The 19,173-nt window shown below is 48.2% G+C and overlaps 1 protein-coding gene across 3 annotated transcripts in view; it reads left to right on the top strand.

The window, feature by feature from the left end:
* ANKRD11 (ankyrin repeat domain 11) overlaps positions 1–19,173 on the top strand; it is a 134,287-nt gene that overhangs the window by 557 nt on the left and 114,557 nt on the right. Inside the window, exon 1 of one of the 3 annotated variants that reach the window (XM_017816186.1) lies at positions 6,424–6,441. The exons of 1 other annotated variant lie outside the window; for it this stretch is intronic. The gene's annotated coding sequence lies outside the window, so the exon portion shown is untranslated. Of the gene's footprint in view, positions 1–6,423; positions 6,442–6,753; positions 6,772–19,173 lie in introns of those variants that run through there. One more of the 3 variants, XM_017816185.1, reaches the window with a different exon arrangement.

Below are 19,173 nucleotides of genomic sequence, written 5' to 3'. Positions count from 1 at the left end.
GGGGGGGGGGGGGGGGGGGGGGGGGGGGGGGGGGCGGGCAGGAAGCGGGGGGGAGAGGAGTGGGCGGGGGGTGGTTTGGGGGGGCTGCAGAGAGACCCCGGCGGCTGGTCGGTGTTTCGGGGTGCGGAGGCTCCTGGGGAGCCGTGGGAGAATCACGGGGGACCGTGTCGAGCCCGCCGTCCCGGCCCCCCTCCCGCCCCTTTTTTTTTCGGGTGGGGGGTGTTTTTTTCGCAAAGGTGCGGGGCGGGGGGGGGGGTGGTGGAAGCGCATTTCGGGGTGAGCGTTGCGCTGGGAGGAACAATACCAAAAGTTGTCTGAAATGGTAATTTCCGTTTCCCATTTCATCATCCCGGGTAGGCGTTAGCCCTGTCCGTGCTGCGCAGGGCCCGAGCTCCGAGCCCCGCCGGTCTGGTTTAGTCCCCGGTTTAATCTTTAAATCGCTCCCTGTTTCTCTCCTCCGAGGAGCCTTTGTGTGCCGGGGAGGGGCCGCTCGACACCTTTGCCCCTTAGAAAAAAGGAAGAGAGGGGGAAAAAAAAAAAAAGGCTCCCACCCCCAAACAGCTGCAGCCCAGGACGAGCCTCCCCCAGCCCGGGGACGGATTCATGTTTAGAAAGGCAAATGCGCTCGGGGGGAGCCGCGCTGAGCCGAGCCCTCGGTGCCCTCTGCCCTTTCCCAGAGGGAGCAGCTGTCCGGGTGTGCGGCTCCAAACGGGCCCTTCATTGAGGCACAGGGGCCGTGTGTTTACGGCTTGGCTTCTTCCCCCAGCCTTGGGGATCTGTTTTGGTATCCAGTTGCAGGAAAGGGTCCCTCCCCCCTCCTGGTTTTGTACACAAAGTGCTCTCTCACCGCTGGGGACACGGCTCTATAGGCAGAGAGCGAATTCCAGGCAGCTCTTGAAGCAAAATTGCCTCCTGAGATGGCTTCTGAAATGGGGGATACACCACTTTTAGCCTTCTGTAGGCAAAGATTTTTAGGTGAAAACAGCTCTAATGGCCCTGTGCTTTCCTGAAATCTGTATAAATTTAAGGAACTTGGAGTTCAGTGTATTTCTCCTTTTTTGTTTTGTTCATAAAATGGAACATTTTTATATAACCACTCCAATTATTTCCTTTTTCTGTGGGGGAAAACCACTCCATGGAGTCCTGGAGAGGGAAAAGGAGATTAACTCTCACATGTTTCCAAACGACACCAGCACATTCTTTGTGTGTGCCCTACCAGGAACTCAATATTTGGCTTGATTAGCTTAAAAAGGGAAAACGTTGACGTTTTTACAGGCTGGATTTCCTGGCGGATTCTGGGTTGGAGCAGTCTCAGATGGTTGTGGGGTGGTGGAAGGGATTGGAAGGTGATGTGGAGCAAGGCGTACACCGAGTTCTGTGCCTCAGTGGGGAAACTCTGGGACAGTGTTTCCTCAGAGCACCAAACGACGCCCTGCTGGTGTGACCTGCTTTCTCTCTGTGGGAAGCACTTGGCAGTGCAGGATCAGGCTCGGGAGTGGTCTGTGCCCGCTGGGGCTCTGGGTGAGCTGGTCAGGGTCTGTCCCCAAAGCCGTGTCTGTGCTGCCCCAGGTGTGCCGGGTTTGTGGAGCTCAGCGGTTTCCAGGCTCCGGGTCTCTGCTTCCAGGAGAACTCGTCAGTCCCACGGGAGGTATTGGACCTGCCGAGGCACATCCAGCCCGGAGCAGGGCTTGCTGTGAGCCTGGGCGGGCAAGCTGGGGCCTGCGGCACCCCCAGGCTCAGCTGAGTCACAGCGAGGGCTGGTTTGTGAAACTCCTGCAAACTGAGCTGCCTGTGCAGAGAACAACACGCTGGGCCTGGAGCACGGAGAGCCCTCATTCCAAACCGTACTTGCCTTATTCCTGCTGTAAATAGTGGCTGAGAATCCCTGGCCATGTCAGCGCCGGCTGCTGCGGCTGCCTGGAAACTGGAGATGTTGCATTTCGTGTTCCACAATTGGTTCTGCTGTTCAGTTCTGCTTCTGCTTTTAGAAATGAACTCTTGTCTGTCTCTCCATTTCATAAAAAAACATGGCTCAGGGTGAATTTTTTTTTTTTTAATGGGCTGCTTTTTGGTTTTATGATGTTGCAACAGCATTTTCTCAGACTTAAACCTGCAGATTGTCCAGTTTGGGTTGGGTTTGGATGGGGGGAAGGAAACTAAAAAAAAACCAAAAAAACAAAAAGCCCCAAAGCAAAATGCCTTTGTCTTAATTTCTTCCTTCGTGTGTGGTAGCCAACCTGGTAAGATTATTTTATTTTCTACTCAAATTTTAGTGGACTAAGTCCCCCAAAATGCCCATGAACAAAGCGAAGCATGTCGTGGTGTCGTGCCGCGTTCTTCCGCTGCTCAGCAGAGCAGACAAATGTATTTCTCTGGGGTCAGTGAGACTCGTCATGTTAATCAATACTGTACCAGCAGTGCTCCCTTTCCAGGGAACCAGATGGGCTACTTACAACTGGTGCTGATTATTTTAACTGTGTAATTGTAACATGGCTGCGTGATGACAGTGTTTCCTGCAGATACTTCAAAGGAAGGTTCCCGACGAGTGTGTCTTTACAGTGTTTAATCTGCCCTCTTTGTCTTTATGTTGTGGCTTTTGGACATGTGTTTGAAGTACTAAGAGTGTTTTTTTTCTTACCTCCTGCTTTTCTATGCATTAAAAGGAAGCAATGCTGTGGAATGATGAAGCGTCTCCAGTGTGGGAATAAACCTGGGGTTTTAGAGGCTCCCATAGTGGTGTTTCACTGAGTTTTAGATCCAGGCAGTGACTAAGGCAAAAACTAGGAAGAGACTGAAGTGGCTGTGAGGAAATGGCAATATTTTTTTTTTAAATAGTGCATGTGGCTTTGTTTTGGGGAAAATATGTTGTGTGGTGACTCGAGTCTTAACTGGGACAGACTAATTACTCTGTGAAGAAATCCTTCTCTGAGGGAAGGAAACACGCAGGGCCAGAGCTGGTTAATTACATTTTGTAAAATTATGGAGTGATGGCTTTCTTAGGAGGTCTGCACCTCTTCCTGCCCCTCTTCCTGCCCTGTACCTGAATTTCAGGCTCAGCAGTTGCCTTGCAGATTGAAATTCCTCCTGGGTATTAAGATTTGATGGTGGTAGACCCAGAGCAAGTAGTGGCAGGTACTGCTGCTTTTCAGTACAGCAAAGCAAATAATACTGGAAAATATTTACATGGGGGTTGTTATTCTCCTCGTATTTCCTTGATGAGCTCTAGTAAAGGTGCTTGTGTGCTCCCTCCATCGCCGGGGAGAATTCCCTGCATTTGGGTTGTAAAAGGCTGCAGAGAGAAACTGGTGTCTCCATAGCAAAGATTCCAGGGTTTCGTGATCAGCTCACATATATTTTTACCCCCATCTAATTTAAACCAGTCTGCACGACACTCACAGGAATGATTTGTATGCAGCTTTTAAATATTTTCCTCCTTCCTGCGTGAGGGATTAGCGGCACGGAGCTGCTTTTTCGGAGGGTTCTCAGCCAAGTGTTACGTAATTTGTGTGCCACCGATGCACGGCCATAAAAAATACTCCCAGCAATGGTAAAGGAAAGCTTGTGTAGGCAATTATTTGAAATCACAAGCGTCCTAAGCAGGTTTGTGCAGCCTTAAAAGTCTGGGCAAAACGCTGCCTTTGGAATCCTGCTGCTAAGGGGGGGTGGGAAGCTGTCAGTGCCCGTGCTCTGGAGGCTGGTTTTGAGCGTATTCCGCTCCAATTTTCAAGCTTTCCCGTGTGAGAACTGGTGTTTTCTGGTGGATTTTCTCATGCAACTGTTGAGTATTTAAAAATATTAATTTCTCTGAGTCTGGGTGGTGCTGCTTCAGCTGGGGCTGCTTGTAGGTGATGCCAATTTGTAATCTTTTACAAGGGGCTGAAAAAAAAAAGGTAAAAAGAAGCTTAAATGCTAATAGGAGTGAAAAATCTGCTCGGCCTGGAGTGCGTGTAAAGGAAGCGGGTGCACATTGGGCTGTGGAGTCTCCATCAGCTGAGCTGGGGGCTTTTAAAAATCTGCTCTAATTTTTATGCTGCATGTGGAATGGCTAATCCCATAAAAGCCTTGCACCTTTTGACAGATGAAACGCTGCTGTTCTTCACTTATTTGAGCAAAATATTTTTATAGATGGTATTAGCGCCGTGGCTCCAAGGGTAATGCCGCCCTTACATGAGGAAGATCTTGCTTTGATCTGACAGCTTTCAAGATCCATTTCCAATCATGGAGTTCCATTAACTCTGTTTGTAATGGCACCCTCAGACTCTTTTTTTCTGTTTATGTGACTCTTTGGCATGTTAACATTGCTCTGTATTTGAGTTCTCTTTAATGAACTGAAGGAGTAATTGGGGTCAGGAAGGAAAATAATCATGTTAGAAGGTGCAGTTAATTATATTGGGTATTTTGGGCTCCATAATTCTTCCTCTTGGTTCTAATGTTTTCTTTGAGTTGTAGGATGTAGTGAAATTATGAAATCACCAAAATAGGACAGTGGGGCAGGATGGTGCCTGAATGGTTCATTTTGAGAGTGTGAAGTGAATGTGGCTAGATGGCCATGAGGGTTGTTGGAGGTGTGGTTTCCCTGGTGAGTTGCTTTTTCCCCTCTTCTGTGTGGTCCAGTGTCCATCCAACTGGCCCTGTGTCTATCCAGTGGGATTGTGTGGTCCTGTATCAGTCCAACAAGGTCGGTATGGTCTTATGTCTATCCAACATCATCTTTGTGGTCCTACACCTCTCCAACATGATCTGTGTGGTCCTGTGTCCATCCAGCATGATCCATGTGTTCCTGAGTCCCTTGAGGATGGCATGGGAGCCCTGTGTCTCAGCAGCCCCCCGTGCAGGGGTTCAGGTGGGTGGTGGGTACTGGCTCTCTTCATGAACAGCCTCCCCTCTCTCTCTGCTCCTCCTCCCTTCGGGCACTGCCGGCATCTCGCCAGGCCTGGTTTTTCCTGCTTCTCTCAGTGTTGGTTGTGGGAAGGCGTGAGCTGCCAGAGAGCACTATTCCTGAACCCCTCTATCCTCGGGTTTATTCTCATTTCTGGAGTTCACCATGTGAGTAAGTCACGCTGCTCGTGTCTGTGTAGCTGCTGTGAGCAGAGGCTGGAATTGCAGCCTGGGCAGGCTGAGGGATTGGGAGACACTTCCCCACCGTACTCGGCGAGGCGGGTGGTGGTGACGGGGAGGGAATTGGCTGCTGGAGCCGGGAGAAAGTGATGTTTTTTTCTAGGTCAGGGTTGAAGGCACTGTCAGGGCGGTGATGTGCAGCATATATTACTGTCTGCATTGTCCCTGCCATATGGATGTGTGCAGCACTGCCCTTGGCATTCAGGCATTGAATTATTTATCCTCTCCAAATCTGGAGGCAGCCTTTCTTCCCCTGCTTGAAGAAAACCAAACTTAGTCGATGAGTGTTTTTAAAATAAACCTTCCGCTGTGAATTACTGCAGTGGCAGGAGCAGGGTATTGATTGTATGTTGCGTTTGGATTCGGAAACCAAAGGTTACAACACTGGATATCTTGTGGAAACACTGAAATATTTATTTTGCTGTTAAGTGCAAGTGTGTCTGTGCTGGTGCTGGGTTTGCGTGTGACTGAAATACCATGTAATGAAATTCACGGACTTTGAGAATGGAAAGGGTAGAAAACTTTGTACTGGGTGTAAAAGCAGCTTTGTCTCAGCTGTGTGAGGGGACTAATGCTTTTCCAGGGAGAAGGCATCTCCTTTCCTCTTGTGCTGTGTTGGATTTGCTCTGAGAGCAATGTTAAGGTGGTCCTTGTTTGGGTGATGGGCTCCAGGTGCTCACTGAGGACGTGGGTGTGTGCAGGGTGTCACGAAAGGGTGGTTACAGGGTGGGGGAAGTCAGGGCAGGGAGGGGAAGCAAACGCTGGAGGAAGCTGGCTCTGTAATTTATTTTTAAGACACTGACAGCTTTGCAGGATAAAAAAGGTCTAGCATAATTTACCTTTAGAGCAGCATAAAGCTGCTAAAACTGTGTCACAGGCACGGGGAAGAATCAGAGAGAGAGAGAGAGAGTTGAGAAGGGAGATGTTACCCTCTAAAAAATTCACCATGATCTGGAGGCAGTGTGTCCCTGAAGGCTTTGCAGCCGGAGGCTGGAGAGCTGGGCTTGGAAATACAGTGCTGCCCTCAATATCTGGATGTGAAATGAAAGGATGTGTAATTAGGAACTGTGAAAAAAGGCATTAAATAGCTTTAGAGGTGAATGGAAGCTTCATTATTAAGCACCAACTGCTTGACTGCAGTTCATGGTGCCTCTTCCTTTCGACTCACGCACACATGAAAGTGCTCCCCGCCCCCAGTGCAGCCTTATCGGCTTATCTGGGCAGGAGTTCAGAGCCATAAAAACTATATCCTGCTTACACCTTCCAGCCGATCCTGTGACCTGCACTGTGTAAACAAGTTGTACCAGGAGCTCCAAATGACTGGTAAGTAGCTGGGTTTCTGCAGACTGGCGAGGTCCAGGGGCAGCCAAGATAAAGTTCCAAGAAGTTCTCCGTTGGGAATGGTCTCCTGATAGCTGCTACAGGGAGGAGGTGGCAGGGCTGAGATCCTGCTGACTGTGGCAGTGACCAGATCCCTTGGGAAGGAGTAATCTTTGGGATAGACTTTACACTCCGGGACTGGTGTTTTCCACGTTCTGCAGGAGGGTGGTTGCTGCAGATTGTGAAATGTCAGCGTTGTCGTAATGACAACACAGCTCTTGCTGCGCCGACTGGCGTCCTGCGATTGCGTCAGGCCTGGGGTGGACTGGAGATGTAAGCCTGCCTATAAATATATCCATATATCTTTGGGTGGATGGATGGGATTAGCCATGGCAAAGCTGGAAAGAGATGTAGGTAATGCAGGGAAGGGATGTGTGAGTGGGGGGACACACAGACATCCTACTCTTGGCTGTGCTCTGGGGGTTTAAATACCCCAGGGTGCTCTGGTTACAGTGTTTGGCTGCTGCTCACCCCAAGCTCCTTGGTTTCATCTTGCAGCTCAGCATAGGCAGATCCATTTATCTGAGCTGGACCGTGGGCTGTAATGAGCAAGTCTGGGGATTTTGTGTCTAGAACTTCACCTTTTGAGCAGTCCAAGGGTTGAGTGCACAGGTTTGAAGATGAAAATCTGTTCTCCTTGAATGTTTGGGTGGTTTCCTGTCCCACCAGCTCAGAAGGACGTGGGGAACATGCTAGTTTTTGGAATTAGGCTCCCTGATAAGGGCTCTGTGTTCTCCAGCCTCCCTCCTTGCTGTGGCCTGTCCTGGCACGCGTCGGGGTCCTGTGTGGTGGCTCTCCCGGGCTTTGAGCTGTTTGCTGTTTCCATTTTTCCAGCAGCCCAGAAGGTTTCTGGCTCTCTGACGGGGATCTGAGGTGCCTGTGTTACTCAGCTGCTCTGTTGTGGGTGACGGCAGTGAATTCAATTCCCTTCCCCTGTGATCAGTGCTGGCACTGGGGTGTTAAACTGGTTCTGTGGTGAGAGCTGAATTCCTTTGAGTTATCCTTCATCCGGGGGGAAGGGATCAGACGAGGAGGCAACTCTGTGGCTCTTTCCTGGTGTGCTGAGTGTGCTTCTTGGTTAGGGAGCTAGAGGTTGTAGTCTTAAGCACTGGATTTAATTTCCTTCTGCAGCGTGCTCTGTCTGTAAGCTTCCCCTGCTTCACCCACCAGGATGTTTCCTCTCCCTCCTGGCCATCCCTCCCCCTTCCCAGGAGCCTCATCTGATGGAGATTCTGCACTTGCCTTGGTCCTCCTCATGCAGGATTCTTGTCTCTAATTTTAGCCTGTCTGCCTTTTGATGTTCCTTCCCGTCTGTTCCTGCCTTTCTCCTTCTCTCTGAGATCATCCTGCGTCTTCCTCTCCTTCTGGAGAGCTGGGCCTTCTTTTTCCATGGCGGCAGGGAAGTACTTGGGAAAGGAGTGAAGCTGTGTTGAAGTGAAGGATCCCTGGGCATGGGTATTGCTGGCAGGGATGTTAGGGATGCTGTGCTGTGCTGTGCGCTTACAGGGAGCAGCTCCTTCCCTCTCCTGCATCTCCCTCACCACTTAACTGTTCCTGCTTGGATCTGCTCTTGGAATCTCTCCTGTATTATGGATTCATCCTGTATTTGTTCGACAGAGCTCTTCCATGAGGTTACCAGTAGTGCTGCCCAGCAGCCTGGTGTCCCTGAATCTCCTGCCCTTTTCCCTGCAGGAAAGCTGCAGGAGGCCTGGTTTTCCTGGGAATCTGACTCCATGTTAGTGTGCATTTGCTTATGTTTATAGGGAAAATTACTTCTCTGATGTGGAGGCATTTGACACAGTCAGGCAGTTCCCTGCAACGGGATGGGGAGCCCATCAGGGAGCACAGGGAAATCCGACCGTGGAGCCTGGGTGTCCGGGAAGGCCTCTCGGCCTGGTGGGATTCACCTGCTCAGAGCCTTGTGAGCGCAGTGTGTGGAGCATAATCTGATTTGTGCCTGGAATATAAATCCTGGCTGTTGCAGACGTGCAGCCTGGGGTTTTACAAGTTCTTTTGTGAAAACAACATTCAGCCCCTCCACCGCTGCAGCGAGGAGCTTCCCTGGAAACCCAATCCCAGCAATTAGCGAGGTTTGCAGAGGATCCTAGCAACTGCTGCTGGGCTTTGAATGGCAGGGTTTAGTTGTGTTTATTAGTCTGATGTTTGTTGCTGTTTTCTGTGCCTTGTATGGAGGTACATAAATTAAACCACAAGAAGTTCCACCTCAACATGAAGAAGAACTTCTTTCCATGAAGGGTGGCAGAGCTCTGGAACAGAGGGTGTGGAGTCTTCCTCCCTGGAGATATTCCAAACCCACCCAGACACATTCCTGTGTCACCTACTCCAGGCCACCCTGCCTTGTCAGGGGGTTTGGACTGGGTGATCTCCAAAGGTCCCTTCCAACCCTATTTGGTGATATCCTCCACATCCTATGGAGGGAAAGGTGGAAGGAGCCATGGATCAGTGACTAAATGAGCTGGAGTGATAATGGGAATGCTGCTGTGGGCTCTGCAGCAAGTGATCCTCAGGGAAAGTGGAGCACGGCTGGAATATATTGGGTGGTGTGTGACTCTGCTGTTTGTGGGTAACCTGAGCTCACCTGTGAGGAGTTTTGTTACCCAGATACTCCCTGACCTGACTTGCTTTTGTCAACAGTGGCTGGGGATGATTCGGGAGCGATGCTTTCCACGAGGCTGGTTATGTAAAACCTTAATGCGCCGCCTTGTTCCAGCTCAGCTTTACAACGTGCGCGGGGCTCCGAGTGGAACTTCAAAGGAGGGAGTTTGCTTTATGGTTGAACCTATGAGCAGTTTTATGTGCAGGGTGGAGTGAACTCGTGGAGAAGATTGCAGTTTTCCCACTGTCATAAAAAGTTACGATCCTCCTGATCCGAGCATTGTTCCGTAGGCGGAGGCAGGAGGCAGATGCAGAGGTCAGTGGGAGCGTGCACGGAGAGGGCTCAGATGTGCCAGCGCAGTGAATGCCCTTCTCTGTGCTCCCAGCTCTCCCAAACAGCTTCAAAAAGTGCCTTGTGCTCTTTCTGGGGCTTCCTAAGAAACCTGCACCTGTGTTACTCGTGGAACAGGCAGAGCATTTCCATGGGAAAGGAACTTGGCAGGGCAGCCGTGGAAGGCAGCTGAGGGGGGGCTGTTTTCCAGGGCAGTATTTTAAACTCTTCTTAAAACGTGGCGCTTCAGTGGCAGAGACTGTAAGTCACTTTATAACCTTTCTTTCTTTGGGCTTTTCTTTGGGGTATGAGCCAAGGGAGTTAAAAAAATAACCAAGTGACTGCATCTTGATGAGTCTCATTCCAATTAACTTCCCTCATGCTCCCTAAAATGTTCAAAAACTGAGATATATTCCCTAAAAAAAGGCTGTTCAGGCGAAGTGATGACAGTGGGAGAGTAGGATCGCCTTGTACAACCTTAATTGTGGCCTTTTCTGAAACCATTTCAGTGACCTGTGGAGGGGTATAAAGTTCTCCTAGCTGTGGAGTCACCACTCCAAATTCTGAAGTATAAAACACTTCCCAGTTTTCAGTGAGTTATAACTGATTAAAATAAGTCACTATTCCAGTTTCAATCAGATCTCTGTAAACTTAACCCCTCCTTTAAACCATTTTCTGCTGAGATAGGGAGGTATAAATGTGCCCTTTGTTTGCATATAGGAAAATTAAAGGCTCACAGCATTCAAAAAGTGCATTTGAGATCTTCTGAAAAGCTGTTCCTTAAAGAAATTTTTTTTTATAGAAATGGACACATACCTTGGGTAGAGTGGGTTGTATCCCATTCTCTCATCTTGAAGAATTTTATTCTGAATACATTAAAACTTGTGGGGGGGGAAAGACTCTGATCCCTCTCTTTGGATGACCCATTAGCTGCTCCAGCTGCCTTTTATTTATTTTTGTAGACACATGTGTGAATGTAAACATTTTATCTGGAATGGCCTCGCAAATGTTCCCGCATTAACATATATTGTCATGGAGAATAATTTTCATTTAACTGTAATTTGCTTTATATTTTCCTGCCTGGTTGCCACGGAAACGCAGACGGATGTGGCAAGGACTCCTCACAGGAGCCAGGTTATGGATTGCCTCTCTAATGGACCTCTGTTAATCATGCTGCAGCTTCCACCGGAGGAACCAGGGCTGTTTGCAGGAGACACTTCATTTAGATAAACCGTGAGATGCCCGTGGTACCTCAGCTTAATATCCAGACTTATCAAGGGTGCTTTTTCCTTCTGCAGAAGTTTTGTCATAAGAACTATGTCCTGTGATTGTGGAATTGAGATATATTTAAATTTAATGGCAGTTAGACTTGATTTTCAATTTTCATTTCATTTGCCGGAATAGCTTAACTGGTAACACTCTTTCCTTGGCTCAGTTTAAGATCTGAAACGTTTGAAACAGAGCAGTGAAACATTTGTTATCCTTATCCTTGTGCAAGAAGTTGACTTGCTTTTCATAGTAATGTGTCTGTGCTTTTGCGTTTGCTTTTGGCTGCCAGCAGGTGGAAAGGGGGTGAAGATGGATTTTATTACATTTGTTGTCTGTGGATTTTGGGTCTGTTTTGCACCTTCTGTTTTTGACTGCCTTGTCCAAGGCTGGTGTTCTGAGCTGAGCCCAACACAACTTGTCCAGAGAAGAGAACAGAGCTGGGGAAGGGTCTGGAGCACTGGGAGCTGCTGAGGGAGCTGTGGGGGCTCAGCCTGGGGAAAAGGAGGCTCAGGGGGGACCTTCTCGCTCTCTCCACCTCCCTCCCAGCCGCAGCCAAGTGATGAGACATCTCCGGAATCGCTGCACCACGGTGATGACTCCTTCTACCCTGGGTCTCTGATGGCAGCGGCAGCTCTGGAGCAGCAGCAGCCACTGGCCTGACCTTAGTTGCAGAGGGATCCCAGGGCAGGAGATGCCTCCCTTGCAAGGGCAGGGCAGCAGTGGCACGTCTGGCAGAGATGCTGTATTCCTGGTGACTGTCCCATCGACGTGACCCAGAAGGCCAGTGGCGCCTGGCCTGTACTAGCCACAATGTGGCCACAGGTCCAGGGCAGTGGACCTGTGGCCACATTGGCCAGTGGATTCTGTGATCTCCAGGATTATCAGTGCTCAGATTCCTGACATTTTAGGATGCACTGAGAATGATCTCTGCCTTTGTCCATGTCCACTAGCTTGTTGAATCCTTGGAAGGAGCTGCCTTCCAGCTACTGAGATAAGAATCACGGTGGCATTGGTTCAAACTGAACTCACCAATTAGCAAGTGATTCATTCTTGCTTTGGGGATGAACTCAAGGAGAGAAAACCAACCACCCAGGATTCTCTGCTCTGTGTATTTTCATGACAGAAACCTCACCTCAGATTGTATAAAGTATGAATTTCGTTTGTCTCCTGAATGAGAACCCTCAAAATGAATTTTTAGCTGGGTTTTAGATTGTTTTTTGGCCCTTTCTTTGCTGGTTGTGGTCAGATGCCCATGGCCGGTTATGTAAGGCCAGATTACTCCAGCACGTGGATGCTTCCCCATGCATATGGTCTCACAGTTATTTCTTGGTGCTTTACAGAAGGAATTGGGTAACATTTTGTTCTGTAATGCAGGATGAAGAAACCCAGCATGTCTTTCTGTAATGGCGTATAAACAAGTAGTGTAACATCCTATTTAAGGCATTCAGAGGAGGAAGGGCTTGGGAGGGGAGGCAGGGCTAAAGCAAAGCTTGATTTTCCTTAGATCTACACACCAGATTTGAGTAATTTTGCCTTCCGTGAACACTGTATTAGAAATGAGCTGGTTTTGAGGTGTATAAACTCAGTTCTGTGTGTGCTGTGGGTATGGAGGAACCCTATTCACCTCTGGCCCCTTCTGTATGTCTTTCACTGGGTGATGTTGGTGCTCTTTTGCTATTCATAAGGGGCAAATGTGCTTCACAACAGCTAATTTTAATAAAAGTCTGAAAAATTGCTAGGTTCTGCTCAGGACTTTTGGGTTGTGTATGGACTTTGGGTCTTGTATAGACTTTTTGCATTTTTCCTCCATTATTTTTATTTTTCCTCTTTTTTCTATCTGTTATTCCATAAATGGTCCAGATTGAACATTTGTGTTGCTCAGTGACATGTTTGGGATACCCAAATTCACCTCTGCAGAGGGGTAGGTGATGCCTTCTGTGTTCTGGCAGTGCCGTCTCTAAACTCTAAAGATGGGACTCTGAAGATCTAAACTAAGGATGAGACAGTCAGAATTCCTGGCAATTTGTGAAATTACAAACACTTTCTGTAATTCATAGGTTTATATGCATTTTATTTTGTTTTTGCTTAACTCCAGCTACCTGAAAACCAAGTGTATGTAACCAAATGCTTTATAATCTGAAGACATTTTATGTGAGAGTTGTTAAAATATGGAACAGCATGAGAAAATATTAGGAAGCAATTTTTGGAGCTGAAGTTGAGTTGGTATTTCCAGTATCACAGGAACGGCATTGTGTGGGAATGAAGGCAGAGGTGCCTGATATGGTTCAAGTCCTTCCAACCCAAACCATTCCATGATTCCATGCTATTTTTAGGGTTCACTTATTTGCGTTTGGGTTCAGATGGCAGCTCGTGCTTTACTTTATCAGAAGTTATAGAAAAGTGTTAATTGCAGATAAAGCATTATAAAGCCAAACTGTCATTTTCATGATCCCTGGGTTGACTTTGAGCCACTCTACATGCCATGTCCTGCTGTGAACACAGTGTTGAATTTGACTCCATTAATTGTTGGGGAGATGGGGGAAGGAAGAGCACTTCTAACATGTGGCTGTTCCCAAAAAACGGTGCAAATCAAGATGAGCTGTGGGGCTCTGGAGCGTTCAGAGGAGCTGCCTTGTCGTAGGAAGAGGGATTTCTTCAGGGAGTGGGTGAATTGTTTCCTTCTGCTCAGAGCAGCCTCTTAATGAGCTGCCCTCTCCAGGGTGCGGAGAGATGGCCAACTCCAGCCTGGGAGGCTTCCACCACATCACTGCCTTTGGATGGCTTGATCTAAAAATACATCCCTGCTGCACAGTGGATTTGAGGCACGTTAATCTGTTCCCTTTAGGAAGGAGACTTGTACTGGATGAACTGCTGTGGAAACTGTATTTTTGCTGTGCAGTGTTACCAGTTTTCTTCTTCCAGCAGCAAAATGTCGTGGAAATCATTGTTCTGCTTGGAATTCCCTCTCTGACAACAATAGCAGCAATGGGGTGGGGTGGTTTGGAATTGTTTAATGAGGAAAAGTTTTGGAGGAGCGAGCTCTCCCAGGCTGCACAGGCTCCACCACGTGATTTCTCTTCGCCATTCCGTCTCCTGCAGGAGCGGCCGCGTTCCCACTGCTGGGATAGTTCTGACCACTCCTAGCTCTTCTGGCACAGCTGTGTAAGGACACTGGGATTTGAGTTGGATTTTGGTTCGTTTGGTTGTAATTTAACATGTTTTCCTGGGATGAGGAGGAATGGGAGCCTGCCAGGATAACACCTCAGAGCAGTCCTGGAGTTATTGCTACCTCTGAGTGCAATGACTCATCCCGAAGCAGACAGCTCGTGCCCTCGATCCTCACTGGAGCTCCAGACACGTTCCCATGATGTGCTGCAGTGTTTCTGGCTGCAGGCTCAGCTGTGACGCCGCTGTTTATTGTCAGCCTTTGTTTCCAGGTAACTTTGGGGAATGTTTTAGGGCAGCAGCAGGGCCAGTTCAGACACAGCGTTGTGGGCTGGAGGAACGTTTGCTACCTGGTGTTGAACAACTCAGTAGCTGAAGCTCTCCAGCGAGTTACAACTTGAATTGCTGCTGTTTGTGCCAGTGGGAAGCTGCAGTGGGGCGTTTGAGGTCTGGGATCCACAATGACTTGCAGCAGGGGTTGCGTAAGTGTGTGGAGCTCTCCGGTCCCGGCACTTTGTTTTCTGTGTGTTCCAGGAGACGCAGCTTTTGCCTCTCCAGCTATTTAAGATTCAGAGTGTATTTTCCTCCTTTGATGTTTGGCATACCTTGACAGGCTGAGGGAGCCGGGCTTGTTCAACCTGGAGAAGAGAAGGTTCTGGGCAGACCTTAGAGCCCCTTCCAGTGCCTAAAGAGGCTCAAAGAGAGCTGGAGAGGGACTTTGGACAAGAGCCTGGAGGGACAAGACATAATGGGATGGCTTTAAACAAAAAGAAGGGGAGATTCATATTAGATATTAGGAGGAAATTCTTCCCTGTGAGGGTGGTGAGGCCCTGGCACACGTTGCCCAGAGAGGCTCTGTCTGCCTCATCCCTGGAAGTGTTCCAGGCCAGGCTGGATGGGGCTTGGAGCAACCTGGTCAAGTGGAAGGTGTCCCTGCCCATGGCAAGGGGTGGAACAAGATGAGCTTTGATGTCCCTTCCAACCCAACCCATTCCATGATGTTGACACTGGAGCTCACTTGCTGTGTCTGTTGGACTTTTACCTGCTCCACCAGTCCCTGTTTTCCCAGGACCTGCTGCTCATCAGCACAGACTCAGTCACAAGCTGCTCAGACAACCTCAACCATTTGTAAGGAAACTGTCTTTAAAATATGGATGGCATTAGAGGGACTCAGGCTTAAAATTAGAAACTGTTTATGATGCACAGTTGTAGTTGTTTACCTTGAACCATAATTATCTTATTTCCTGAGTTAAAAACGTCACGTCAGCGTGCTGGAGCAAGATTTGATGACAAAGGCATTGTTTTTAGCCACCAGCAGAGCAAAGAACACTTGAAATGTGTGTCTAAATATGATTTTATAACCTAAAGTATAGCACACTCAGGATTTTAAGTTGGCTCTGGAGGTTGCGTGGGCTTATGGGTCGGCCATTTGGCCGGGGATCAAGGGACTGGGTTTAATCCTGACTCTGTCCTTTTGTCCTCTGAGCGCTTTCCTTGCCACCCTCTGTGCTGTTTGTTTGGACGGCCCCGTGTTGGAAGGGAGGGATGTGCCCTTTCTCCGGGTGTTTGTGGATTTTCCTGGGGCGCGGTTTCGTGGCACAGCCGGAGCGGGGTTGCGCTGCTGGGGGTGGTGAGGCTCCCCCACCCTTCCAGCTGGGGGGCAGGAGCCAATCCAGCCCCTTCGGAGCCGGGAGAGCAGTGGGAAGAGGAAGATGAGGAGGTTTTCTGCTGGTCTGGCAGGTTAAGCTGATTTATGGACAAGCTCTGGAGTGGCCCAAGGGAGAAGCTGGGATCCAGCAGCTGAGCAGGGCCAGAGCCTTCCCTCTTTGGGAACCCACATCCCTCGAGCCCCTCTGAAGGGCTGGGGCACATTTGCTAGCACAGACACGTTCTAGTTCCTTATTTTATTATTATGTTTCCTTGTTTTATTATTCAGCAATGCTCTGTGAGCCCATGTGGCTGAGGTGGCCTGTGCCCTCCTCACACCCTTTTCCAGATTGGATTTCTATACCTAAGCTAAACAGCAGCAGCTCTTTCTCACCTGGACCTGGTGCTGCCAGGGTGCTCCTTTCTCAGGAGAATGGAAAGTGGGAGGGGAGCAGCTTCTTTAGTGATGACAACTGCTACTTAAACCTGTTCAGGGCATAGAATAGAAGGGGAAAAAAAATCAGTTGAAGCTTTAGGTGCTTTCAATGTATGTGGGATTTTTAAGGAATCTTTTTATTCTGACCTCAACTTGCCAGGCCCCAGACAATAGGGGAGGGATGCCATGTGGAAATCAAGGAGGTGCTTCCTTTCAGCTCTTTCCTTGCTGTGTAATTTGAGGTGGTTGTAAGGCACTTGTAAGTTGGGAACTGAAGACTTGAGCACATTCTACAATTACATTTTTCATGTTGCTTTCTGCGGACCTCCTGGATTGTCTTGGATTGTGACAGGGAATGGTGTCTGATCCTTATATGTACCTGGGTGTGGGCTCTGAGTGACACCTGCGTATTCCTAAAAAACCTATGTCTAGGGTGTTGAAGTGTCTGATTGTAATGTTTGTGTGGCCACACGTTTTTCTTGGCTGGGGAGGTTTTATTCCACTATTCAGAATCCACTCTGTGGATAAGTTTGCTGTGTTTTTCCTCTTTGAGGGAGGCTGTGTCTGTTCTTGAAGGCTGAACAGTGACTTCCTTGACTCCTCCTTGGCTAATTAGTGTGCTTTAAAATGGGATGTTTGCATCCTTTTCACCAATCAGCATTCAGACAGGAAAGGAAATAGTTCAGGTATTAATAGTAACCTGTATCCAATTTGCCACCAAATTGCACGGATGCAAATCTCTGGGACTGCAGAGGTGACAGATGTGTTTGTCACTCTTCTGAAAAATGGTCTGTATTTTCTCAATGTGTTAAAATTGAGCATGGAGGAAGAAATGCAGATTCATATTTTAAATAAAGGGGAGCTTGTCCTGGATCAGTAGCATCGTTTACCCTCCTCCTTCCCTTAGGAGAATGTACAGAGGGAATTGAGTCGAATTTTATGGTGAAGTCACGGGAAGAGGTTCACTCTGGAGACAGGAAGGATGTGTTTGTCCCACCTCAGACTTGTATTTAGGAGGAATGGAAAGGAGAAGGTACGTGGACTGTGACGGCAGCTATGACCACAGTTTAAATTATGGCTCTAATTCCAGAGAACATCCTTCTTGCCTTTATTGGGTTGGTGAAGGCCAACATCTTGGAGCTCAATCCCCATCCCTGGAACTGTTCAAGGCTGGGTTGGACAGAGGTTGAAGCAACCTGGTCTAGTGGAAGGTGTGCCTGCCCATGGCAGGGGGTGGAACTGGATGAGCTTTAAGGTCCCTTCCAACCCAAACCATTCCACGATTCTATGATTAATTAGGACAAATTGGAGCTTCAGGATTTTCTAGCCTGGCAAAAGGGCACAGTAGGGTTTTTGAGCTCTCAGAGATGGGCACTAGTTGTGTCTGTGTTCTGAACTCACCTCTGAGTGTCCCCTTTGGTGAGTCAGTTTGTGCTTCACCCTGCATCTTTCAGAGCTCAAATGGGAGAAATTCCCCTGGGTCACTGGGGTTATTTGAAGTACAGACAGGTTTTGGGCAAACATAAGCTGGAAACCTGGCACCTCCATTTGTTTGCTGGCTGAATCCTAGCAATTCTTCTACAGGTACCTATGGGCAGGAGTTAAGTAATCTCCAGGCAGGTTTTTGCTGAAAACTTATATTCTGTAGCTATTGAATATATGTATTTTCTAATACTTGATTAATTTTAGTTTTCCCATAAACCTTTCTAATTGTCAGCATCTGGGAATCTTACTGCTCATGCTGTTGACTTTATTTGCTTTATTCCTCACTAGTTTTCCTTTATTCTTTCTTGGTTTTATGCCCAGGAAGAGCATTTGTTGTCTGATCCTTCTACCTTTTACTTGAACTTTGTGTGTGTACTGGTTTCTGTGTGGACCTGGAAGTCTTTTCCTGGATAATATTTGATTTTCAACTGTTATGCCCTGAATTTTACATGTCTGTGTATGCTGCAGTACATAAGCTTTGTTATTCATGCTGTCTTTGTGTCTGACTGAAATAATTGGGTTGGATATTTACTACTTCTCTGGTGGGGCTCAGCAAATTTTCAGGATACAGAGGTCACATTTTGTTCTTGTTTTTGTGTGAACTAAACCTGATCATGGATCAGTTCTGCTTGGAATATCCACACCACTGTGCATCCTGTGTTTTCCAAATGGCTTAGGAATTAAGAGCTTACGCTACACTAAAATAAACAGCTTGAGGGTTCTGTAGATGGTGATGAAGTTTCTGGCTGGCTGGCGAACCAGTTCAGGTGGTTTGAGAGCAGATCTGCTGCTGCTGGTCTGTGCTGAGGGGTTTTTTGAGAGCATGTTCTCACGAGTTAATGTGGATCTTCATTTTCCTGTGTCCCAGTAGTAATGATGTGTTCTCCCAAAGCCAGACAGAGCATCTTTGCTTTGCACGTGCAGGTCACGTAATAAAGAAATGAGCCTGATGATGCACCTTTTTGGAAGAGATTCAACCAGGCTGGAAGGACCTAGCAGTCTTAGGGAATTACATTTCATACTGGAGCTCTGAAAATGAAAAATTGCAAGGTCTGGGAGATTATATGGAGCATTGGAGCTGACAGACAGGGGTGCCTGTAGCTCCCTGGGCTGCTGAAGGGGTGGTGGACAATTATTTTTGGGTGTTTCGACCTTTTTCTTACTTCTGTTTGTGACAGAGAGGCCACTTGATGGAAGTTATTGCTTTTGTTAGGCAGGTGCTGCTTGTGTAGTTAAGACTTCTTTATCCATTTGCTGATGGATTTCAGGAAGAATTTCCTCATGGAGAGAGAGGGCTGTCAGGCATTGGAAGGGGCTGCCCAGGGAGGTGGTGGAGTCCCCATCCCTGGAGGTGTCCATGGAACGCCTGGATGTGGCAGTTAGTGTTCTGGGCTGGGTGACAAAGTGGAGATCAGTCACAGGTTGGACTGGATTGTCTTGGAGGGCTTTTTCAACCTTAATGATTCTGGGATAACAGTGCACAACCTTTAAGGCATTTACCATTATTAAAACAAGAGGAGGGTTTTTTTTAGCTTGGGCAGACTAAATCATGGCAAACAGTGTCCTCAGCCCTGGTCTTGTCGGTGGTTGCTGGTGCAGCCTTGAGCTGCAGCCCAAGGCTGCTCAGAGCAGTCCCAGCAGCTCTGTTTTGACTTAGGACTTTCCACTCCTCGGAGAAGCCACAGAAGGGTGGTCAGAGTGAAGGAGGAGAAGAGGGAACGTGCTC

Source organism: Lepidothrix coronata, unplaced genomic scaffold, assembly GCF_001604755.1.
Source record: "Lepidothrix coronata isolate B3197 unplaced genomic scaffold, Lepidothrix_coronata-1.0 Scaffold54, whole genome shotgun sequence".
Classification (NCBI taxonomy): domain Eukaryota; kingdom Metazoa; phylum Chordata; class Aves; order Passeriformes; family Pipridae; genus Lepidothrix; species Lepidothrix coronata.
Note: the sequence above shows the minus strand (reverse complement) of the source record. Positions and strands in the feature narration are given on the sequence as shown.